This window comes from Elephas maximus, chromosome 3, assembly GCF_024166365.1.
Source record: "Elephas maximus indicus isolate mEleMax1 chromosome 3, mEleMax1 primary haplotype, whole genome shotgun sequence".
NCBI lineage: Eukaryota > Metazoa > Chordata > Mammalia > Proboscidea > Elephantidae > Elephas > Elephas maximus.
The window spans coordinates 1,480,654-1,490,642 of record NC_064821.1 but is presented as its reverse complement, the minus strand read 5'-3'; positions in this window follow the sequence as shown (position 1 = coordinate 1,490,642).

The window sequence follows — 9,989 nt, the reverse complement described above, 5'->3', positions numbered from 1 at the left end:
TGCCGCCCGTGCGCCTCAAGGCCGCCGCATGGCCCCGCTGCTCCGCGGGGGCTGCGCTCAAGGCTGCCCGGCTGCCCTGCTGCGAGCGCGGCCACCAGGATGTGGCGGGGAAGCGGCCGCCTGCGCCCGGGCCCGGCCTGACGTCAGCGCCCCCGCCCACCGCTCCCCTCGCCACCGCCTCCCGCCGGCACTCGCCGCTCCCGCCCCGGACCCCGCGAGCGCAGCCGGCTCGGGGCGCAGGCTAGGAGAGGACAAGGAGGGGCCCAGGACAGACTGAGTCGCTGACCCCGTCTCTCTCGGTCCCTCTCCCGAGAGGATCACAAATGGGACTTTTCTGCTTGAGTCCTGTCTCCGGGGACGGCATGGAAGTGTGGCTGAGAGGGGACCTGTTATCCACGTTGTTGCACAACACACCCTAGCTAGTCAAAGCTCCCCCAGGAAGTGGGTCCTTCGCAAGTTCAGCCCCCCTCAAAGGCACACGCAGGGAGTCACAGCTCCCATATGACCTCCGCGGGGCGGGGGGAGGTGCGGGAAGGAAGGAAGGCTAGGTCCTCAGGCTGGGTCCCTGCCTATACTCTCCGCAGGTGTCTGAATATGCTGCCAACTCTGTGGGCACTTGGGCCTCAGTTTGTCCAGCTATACAATGGAGCACCTGGTCTTAGTTGTGCCAATGGCCCTCCCCCAATCCAAGAATCCCAAGAAGAAGGAGCCTGGGGGTGACCCTATAGAGCGGTGGCCCCTGCAGCCCAGGCCAGCTGAGAACACACCTCTTCCCCCTTCACTCCAAGGGCCCAGCTGCCAACTCCTCATGGTACTCACTTTCCTTTGGGGGTGTGTGTGAAGGCTCTCTTCTTCTGCAACACCTGGACAGGGGAGCCTCAGGGACCCCTGGGAACAGGGATAAATGGGGGCCTCCCACAGCCAGAGAGACCTCCCCCGTGATGAGATCCCTCCAGTGGGGTAAGAAGCAAGGGGGGGGGGGGGCGGAGAGACCAGGCCAGACCTCAGGTGGGTATGGAAATCCAGGCCCGCCCCCTTCCTCCTTCCCCTCTACCTCTGCCCCGGAGGATAACCCTGGCCTGCTTCTAGGAGGTGAAGGAGGTGCAGAGCTAGCAAGGCCTGCCTCTGAATCCCCGTTCCTTATCTCAGCGGGGAGAATTGAGGGCTATGGGCTCCAGTGGGAGGAGGAAAGGACCAGATCAGGGCATCAGCCCCCCATGCAAACCATTGGAGCAGTCCCCCCCACCCTTGTATCTTTACCATGATCTCTGGAGATTTGATTTTCTGAATTACAACCTGGTTGGCCCCTGTAGGGCCCTTTCTATGCCTCAGTTTCCTCTGATGTGGGGGGGGTGCACTAGATGGTTTCTAGGTGTCTTCCAGAGTGCCCCAGCTGAGGCCTGGAGGGGCGTCTATGCTGACAACTATAGCAGGAGGGAGGTGGGAGCCTGTCTCTGATTTGGGGGGAGGTGGGGGACCTGAGTGACCCCAACCCCAGGAGTCCAGAGGGGTATCTATGCTGACCACAATAGCGGGAGGGAGATGGGAGCCTGTCTCTGATTTGGGGGGAGTTGGGGGACCTGAGTGACCCCAACCCCAGCTATGGGGGCCTGGTAGTGGAGTGGTCTGGCCCAGGTCCTGGAGTGTGATAGGGCTAAAGGGGGCCCCTGTAGTACATGGTGCTGAGGACTAAGAAGCCATAAACATTTAGTAATCACTTACTGTTTACCAGGCACAGCCCTAGAGGGGGAAGTCACACCCCCATTTTCCATTTGCTTCAGGCCTAAGGTTGGGGGGGGGATTTGGGCAGAGTTGCCCCCTTCCTTCCTATGTTCTATCCAAGTGCCAACAGCCCTCCAAGTCCAAGTCCACAGACTTTTCAACACCACCTTGGAGTCTGTTGCAGGGTTTCCCAGGTTATAGACAATCACACCCATCTTCCAGGTGGGCAAACAGAGGTGGGGAGGGGGCCCAGTTCCAGATCCCCATTCCCATGCAGATTCCAAGTCTGGGAGGGGCCCTGGCTGTGCTGAACCCCAGCCTGGCCTCCCCACTTCCACCCTCCAACAATTTAGCAAATAATTAAAAATAATCGTGGTATCTAAAAATCTATCCACAGCCAGGACGTGGCAGCATCCCCAATAAGGAAACTCAGAAGGGGCTCACAATGGCAAGGCTGGATTGGGGGGTTCCTGGGTGGGAAAACACAAAGGTGGAGGAAATACCCCCAAATGCCAACATTGGGGATCCATGGGGTCAGGCTTGCAGGTGCTTTTGTCTCCTTTATATCTCTCATACTGCTGAGTTCTCATTTTCCACAAGCACACGTGGCTTCGTAATGGGCAAGCATCCATTTTGAAAGAAAAGAGGGAATTCGGATGCTTTGAGACAAGGGGCCGACTCCTGCCTCTCTCTCTGCTGCCCTAGGACACCTGAGGGTGGCCACAGCCCCTAAAAGTCCTCTAGAGTCCGAAGGGGCCTCCCAGCACCCTGAACCACCTGCATCCAGGTGCACCAGCCCTCAGCTACACTCCTCAGCCCCCAAGGGAGGCCTGGACTTGGAATGGGTCACTCCCCTCAGGGGCTGCAGTCTGACTGGGAGACTGAGCAAAAATTTGATGGCCCCCAGAGGGGGTGGGTGGCCCCTGGGGCTCCAGAAGCGGTTTCCCCTGCTAGCGGCCTTTTAGTAATTAGTAAAATAGAATTGAGCCCGCCACAGGCTGGCCTGCCACTTGGGCCAGATCGATCTTGGGTCATTAGGCAAATTGCGGCGGGGGAGGGGAGGGATAAATGGGAACAGGGCGTCCCCATCCCAGCCCCCGCAGGGACCTTGAAGTCCTCAGAGCTCAAAATCCCTCTTTGGAAAATAGAAGTTTGGTCCCTGGTCACAGGCGAGCCCCCAGCCCAGAGCCCCAGTCTGCACCTCCAGCACGACTACAAGTGCTGGGTGGCAAAGGCCAGGTGCCCACCCTCTCTGTGCCCACCTTGGGCCTGATGAGAGCCAAGAAGTGCAGCTTCCGGGTCCTGCTCCAGGGGCTCCGAGCATTCAGAAGCGGTGGGGAGGACCGGCTGGCAGGGGTCTCCTCCCTGCCGTGGGGGTCGAGGTGCCTACCCCGCTGTAACGGCAGTAAATGCCCCACCTCGGAAAGCGAGAGGCCCCCCCTTTAATCTGTAACCTCCATGCCCCCCGCTTCTTGGACACACAGTCTTCCTTGTTGTTTCTGGCTCCCTCATCTCAGCTAAAAAAAATTTTAGGTGAATACCCAGTTTCTCTTTCCCCGTCTCCCCGAGGTCCCTCCACTGGCTGTACTGATTCGATTTGTCTCCACAGAAATGAAAGTCAACGACTGCTGGGCAACCCCCTTTTATTGGAGCGAGGTTTTAATGAACGGTGGCGATTCACGATCCACCCAGTCCCGCCAAACCCAATATTCCGCCTGGGTTCTTTCCCCGGTCCCCCAATCCGCCGACGCTCCAAATCCGGGCCGGCAGCCACCTGGGGGCCCAGCCGCCTTCGTTCAGGCGGGGTCAGGGGACTTGGTTTAGATTTTTTGGGAGTGGGTGAGCTTGTCTTGGGCGGGCGGCTGGGAGAGCCTGGCAGGGGTCCCGGTGGGGCTGTGGGAGGCATCCAAAGGGTTAGTTGTTCAGAGGCTGTGTGTGGGGACGTCCCGAGCGTCGAACCGGGGCATCACAACGTCGTCTTTCGCCCCTGGCGAGCCGGACATCCTGGGCTTTCTGGGGGCTGTTGGGGTCGCCCGGGCCACTCAGGCCCGTGGAGTGGAAGCTCCCGCGGGCTCGGCGGCGACAGCTGCGCCCAATCGATCCCCTCGCCCGCCTGGGCTCCGGTGCCCCCACCGCGAGCGGCTCCATCGAATTCTCATCGCTCTTGGCAAACACGAAGCTTGTTTGCGCAGGGGCACTTGGGCTGGGTGTCTTCGGCAGCCCAGCCGGGGAGCGGGTTGGGAGCCCCTGGGGCCCTGTGTCCTCTTCCCCCATTCTCCGGGACCCAGTTACAGGAGGGAACCCCTCCCCCCAACGACTCGGGGGTGAGCGGCCGGCCCTGCCTGGAAACCCCCCGGGCGTCAGAAATGTATCCTCTGCAGCACTGCTCCGCCCGCACCTCAGTTTCCCCACCTGGACAAGGCGGGGCTGGGGGAAGTGAGGGAAGGGGATCTGGGCTAGCGCCGAGGTCTGCCGCTCTCCCCAGTCGCTTCGCTTGCTTTCGCTTCTACTGTGCCCGCCTGCCGGGCGCTGGCTTCGGAACCCGGCCTGGAGACCGGAGTCTCGAACTCCGAGGTCGTAATACCCGGCGGAGATCGGTGGGGACGTGGCTGCACAGCAGCCGACCGTGGGGCGGGGGAACGAATGCCCTCTCCCAAGCCCAGACCCTCCCTCTCCCGGCTCAACGCCGCTGGCGCCAATCTTATGAGTCGAGTCCGCTCGGCAGTTTGCAGACGGGGAAACTGAGGCCGGGCAGGGCAGCGCGCAGGCTTCCGCTCCCTGGAGAGTGCGGAGAGCCGGACGCGGCGGGCGGAGCAGCTCAAGGACTCCTCCAACCGGACTGTGGCGCCCGGGCCCTGGAGGCCGCCGACTTCTTCGGCGCAACGAAACCCGCGTAGGGCGCCGAGCTCCAGGGGGGCCCCAACCGCCGCCGCCGCTGCCAAGGGGTTCCGGCCCCCACGGCTAAGCGGGACCTCTGGGCCTGAGTTAAAACACCGCCTCGCCTTCTTCCTGCAGGGGAAACTCCTCTGACTGTTAGGAGCCTAAATGGAGGTGTGTGTGTTTAATCCTCAGCGCTCGCCGCTTGCGGAAACGCGCCCCGAAACCTGGAGTCGGCGTCGGCCCGGGCGGGGTCCGGGCCAGGCTCCAGTGAGTAGACCTCGGGGAGCCGGGCGTCTCCAGGCGCCGCCGAGGCCCGGGGACCCGGGTGCTGGCTGTGTGGAGCCGGAGCCCGCCGGCTTTGACATCGAAGTTGCCAGATTCTGGACCCCAGAGCCCAGGAGCGGACCGTGAGGCGACAGCATGCCTGGAGAGCTTCCATTTTCCGCACGCGAAGAGCGAGGCGCCAGCTGGGGTGAGGCCCCAGCCTCCTCCCGCCCGGGAAGGGTCGGAGGAGCGCCCGCCCCAGGAGGCTTCTCCGGGGGGGCGCATCCGGCAGGGAAGCCTCTCCCGGGCCTGGCGAGTTCGGGGCGGGGCTGGCGCCCCATTAATGCGCCATTTATCTGAACACACCCGCGCCCTTTCCGCTGGGCCTGGACGCGGAGAGGGAAGCCCAGGTGGCTTCGCCCCACCCCCCTCCCCACAAAGCTGACAGTCCCCCACCCCACCCCACTGCTGCCCTCCCTAGATTTAACAAATCTCTCCCCCATGCTGGAACCTCAGCCCCCCTCCCCCCGGAGCTCCCATATTTGGAGAGGGGGAAACAAAGACCACACAGTTACCCCCATTCCTCTGAGGTCAGAACCGGGTGGGCAGACTTCCTGGAGAAGCGGATTTTGAGCTTGGGTTTTGTAGAATGTGTAGGAGTTCGGGTTAGGTAGGAATGAAAAGAGCCCTTGTAATTTGGAGAAGAAGGGAGTAGGGCAGGATCAGGAGGCTGGCGTTAACCCAGCCCCAGTACCTCACAGGCCTTCATTAAGGAAATATTTGTTGAATGATTGAACAAGATAAAGCTGGGGGCTGACTGGGGTGAGGCGGCAAGGTCAGGCCTTGAATGCCAGGCTAAGAGGGGTTGGGCTTTCTCTCCCTGGCTGGGAGGGTCCCAGGTGACCACCAGAATGGCTCCCCTCAGCATCAGTCTGCAAAAATGGGGGTTGTTGGAGACACGGTGGGGGGCGGGGGGGGGGGTAGAATGACTCAACTCCCTTCCCTCCAGTGCAGGGCCAGGTGTGGGGGAGGGGCTGTTTGTTCTGAGCTGCAGGTGAGTCACGGAGTTCCGGAAGGAAACTTGTTTTCTCCCTTTGTTCAATGCCAGCCTCCTTCTGCACTCCCCAGGGGCGGGGGTGGGGCCTCAATTCCCTGGGGGAATGACACCTCAGCAGAACCCCGGACCCTCCCCCCATTGAGCACCTACTACTCTAAGGTGAGCACTTGGCGGGGCAGGGGCAGTAAGGAAGAGGCTCTGACTATCCTCATTTTTCAGGTGAGGACACAGGCTGGGAGGCAACTGGAGTCCAGGTTTGCAGGACTGGATGGCCTCCCGCTGAGTTCCAATGTGTTCGCAAGTTGTGGACACAACACGTGTGCTGATTTTGTTCCAGGCTTCAGACAGGTGATGACAGTGCCGTCTTGGCTCTGTTTGTGGGTGGACAACCTATTCCCACTACACAGAGCACCCCTACCCCAGGGTCCCTCCCTCCAACCTGGCCTGTACACAATCCCAGGGAACACAGGACTCCAGAAGACCCTGGGAGCTCCTGAGAACCTGCCGGTGTGTGTGGAGGTGACCCGAGGCACCAGTTCCTGGGTCCTCCTCCTCTGGCCTGGGCTGGTAACCATTAAAGGGACCGACATGGGTGGGTCAACCAGACTCCTGAAAGTGTCTGTGGCCTTCCTCACCCCAAACTCTGGAGCCCGACCCTTGAGAAGCATCCACCCACCCACCCAGAGTGGGGAGTGGAGGCTGGCACAGACACCACAGCACTGTGGGGCCAGGGGGGCTGAGGGCAACCTGGGTGCGAGATGGTGATCCAAAGTCCAGATGGCCTGGCTGTGAGGTCTCTGTGGCCTTGGTTTCTCCCACTGGGAAGAGAAAGGAGACCTGCTGCTTTCTAAGGGTGAGAGCAGGAGGGGGGGTCTCCAAGAATATTCCTCCCCTTGTTCCTCCTTTTCCCTCCTCTCCACTCCCCCTCCTCCTTCCCCACTCCTCCTCCTCCCTCCCCACCTCCCCCTTCTCCCTCCCTATCCACCCCTCCTTCCACCCCATGGCCCTCCTCCCTCCCTACCTCTCCCTCCTCACTCCTCCTCTTCCCTTGCCTGCCTCCTCTTTCCTCTCTCTCCTCTTCCTTTCTCCCTCCACCCCTCCCCTCCTGCCTCCTCTAATTCCTCCTCCCCCTCCTCTTCAGACATCCTCCCCTCCCCCTCCCCTCTCCCTCTCCCTCCTCCCCTCCCTCTCCCTCCTCCCTGCCCGTTCTCCCTCTCCCCTCCATCCCCTCCTCCAGCGCCTCCTCCTCTCCTCTTTCTCCTCCCTTCTCTCCTCCCCTCCTTGCCCCATCTTCGCCCCACCATCCCTCCACCCCTCCCTGCCCCCCCCCCCGGTGCTAACAGCTGTAATTGCTGTCTCGCCCACCTCCCTAACAAGCACCCAGGCCCCTCCGAGCGTCCCTGGATGGCTCAGTGCAGTAATCGCCGTGATAATAACTCCTGCACTCCGCTGGGGCAGGGGCCACGGGCTTTCCTCTTCCTCTTCTGCGCTTTTTTTTTTAAAAAAAACCATTTCTGTTATTATCGAACTCCCTGTATGCTGGGAGGTGAGAAAACAGACCCCCACTGCATGTGTCAGGGAGTGGGGAGGGAGAACTGTCCCAGCCCCTCCCCACTCCCCCACCAGGGAAGGGAGAACTGTCCCAGCCCCTCCCCACCCACCCCACCAGGGAAGGGAGAACTGTCCCAGCCCCTCCCCACCCACCCCACCTGGGGAGGGAGACCTGTCTCAGCCCCTCCCCACCCCACCCCCACCTGGGGAGGGAGACCTGTCTCAGCCCCTCCCCACCCCACCCCCACCTGAGGAGGGAGAACTATCTCAGCCCCTCCCCACCCCACCCCCACCTGGGGAGGGAGAACTGTCCCAGCCCCTCCCCACCCCACCCCCACCTGAGGACGGAGAACTATCTCAGCCCCTCCCCACCTCACCCCCACCTGGGGAGGGAGAACTGTCCCAGCCCCTCCCCACCTACCCCACCTGAGGAGGGAGACCTGTCTCAGCCCCTCCCCACTCCATCCCCACCTGAGGAGGGAGAACTATCTCAGCCCCTCCCCACCTCACCCCCACCTAAAGGTGAGAGACTAAGGCGGGTCTACAGGTCCAGGGGGAAGTGTCCTTCCTGTAATGCCCTTAGGAGGGCCCCCTAGGCAGCTACCAGGCCTAGGGGACAGGGGCAGAGCTGTGACCTCCCTCACCTGAATGAGGAGGGGGCCCAAGGAGTCCCCTGGGCTGTTTTCTAGTTGACCTCTTGCATATTTTACCCCTGAGAAGACTGAGGGAGAGCCATGGTTTCTGCCTCCCCCAAGGGGTGCCCCTCAGCGGCCTGGGGAAGCCAGGCGTGTTCAGATGGGTGAGGGGGATGTGAACTAAGCCCCAGCCAAGTGCTGCTGTGGCTTGTCCACACTTCTGAGGAGCAGTTTCCTTTATTTGCCCATTTTACAGGTGAGCAGACTGAGGCTGGTTTGTGGGGCAGCTGGCCTCTGACCCTGGCTCTCTGGGGTCCCTGTGCCTGTGGGTGCCTTGTTACCTGGGATAAAGGGGGCTTTACCCAAACCCTCATAATGCCAAGGGCATGTTCTCTCCATTACCCAAGCCCCCAGCCCTTCCGGAGTCTCAGTTTCCCTACCTGTGGAGCAGGCACAAACACACAAAGTGTGAACTTGAGGGCACCTATATGCTCATAAAACCCTGGCTTGTGGCATGCTGTGCTTTGTCCTAACCTGAAACTGAGCAAGAGGAAATGGGGGTGGGTGGAGGCAGAGCGAGTCAGAGGGACCCTGAGTAGGGACCCAGAGGATGAGAGTCCAGTGGGGTTGACAGAGGAGTCCCTGCTGGCTTCCCAGTTGAGGCCCCCACCCAGGTCTGAGTCCAGTCACTGGGATTGATTGGGCCATCGATCCTGAGGGAGCTGGAGCCAGAGAGGCCGGCTCAGCGCTGGGAGGCCAGGGAGGCAACGAGGACAAGGGGCAAGGGGGAGGAACAAAGGGAGAGACAGTTCCTCCTTCAGCCCAGGCTCTGCTGCTTCTACAGGCAGCTTTGCAGGAGAGGCAGAGACACGGCCCCCACTTCACAGGTGAGCAAACTGAGGTCAGAGAGGTCGGGGAGGGAGGAGGCTGCCCGGGACTCCATGGCAGCTGGGTTAATCAGGCCTCAGTTTTATGGGTTCCTTCCAGAATCCCCGGTTTGCCTCTGTGCACCGAGGCTCTGAATTTCTGTTCCTTAGACCTTCCGGGGGCTGGGGCTTCCTTCTGATCCTCTCAATGGGGGAGAAATGATAGAACTGGGAGGCAGGGGTGAATGGGGGGGTCACTGAGGCAGAGGCCAGCTAGAAGCTGCCTAGGGACCTGGGTGGTGGAGGCCTGGATTCAGTGCCGTTAGGAATCATCAGAAACTAGATGATACAGCTTTCTTTTTGGGGCAGTGAGAATGTTCTAGAACTAGATAATGGTGACGGTTGCACAACATTGCGAAGATACTGAAACCGTTGGATTATTGCACTTCAGGTGGAAGAATTACATGGTATGTGAATTTTATGTCAATAAAGCTCTGACATGGATGAATCTTGAAAACATTATGCTGAGCGAAATAAGTCAGTCACCAAAGGACACATTGTGTGGTACCACTTACATGGAATAGGCAAATACACAGAGACCCAAGTGAATGAATGGTTACCAGGTGTAAAAATGGCGTGGGGGGAGTCTTCTGACCTCCTGTAAGTTCAGGAGGGGGAGAGAGTCACCACCAACATCACCCCAAGCCTGATTCCCATGAGGTGGAGGTCAGACATGTCTCCTCTCCCCAACGTTTTTTTTTTTTTTTTACCAATTCTGATGCAGCCGTCCCTCCTATGGCACTATCTACATCTCTGTTGAGTTTGATCATTTGTTGCAATGGCCACATAGAACTCACGGGCACTGTTCACAGTTATAGGGTTTATTAGAGAAGTAACAGTTTATAATTCAGGATCAGGAATGTTCAGGATACAGCTCTTCCATCAGGACAGCTTCTCCCCAGCCATGCCCACAGGCTGACCTGTCTCTGGCCCTCGGCCTCTTGGCTTATCGGC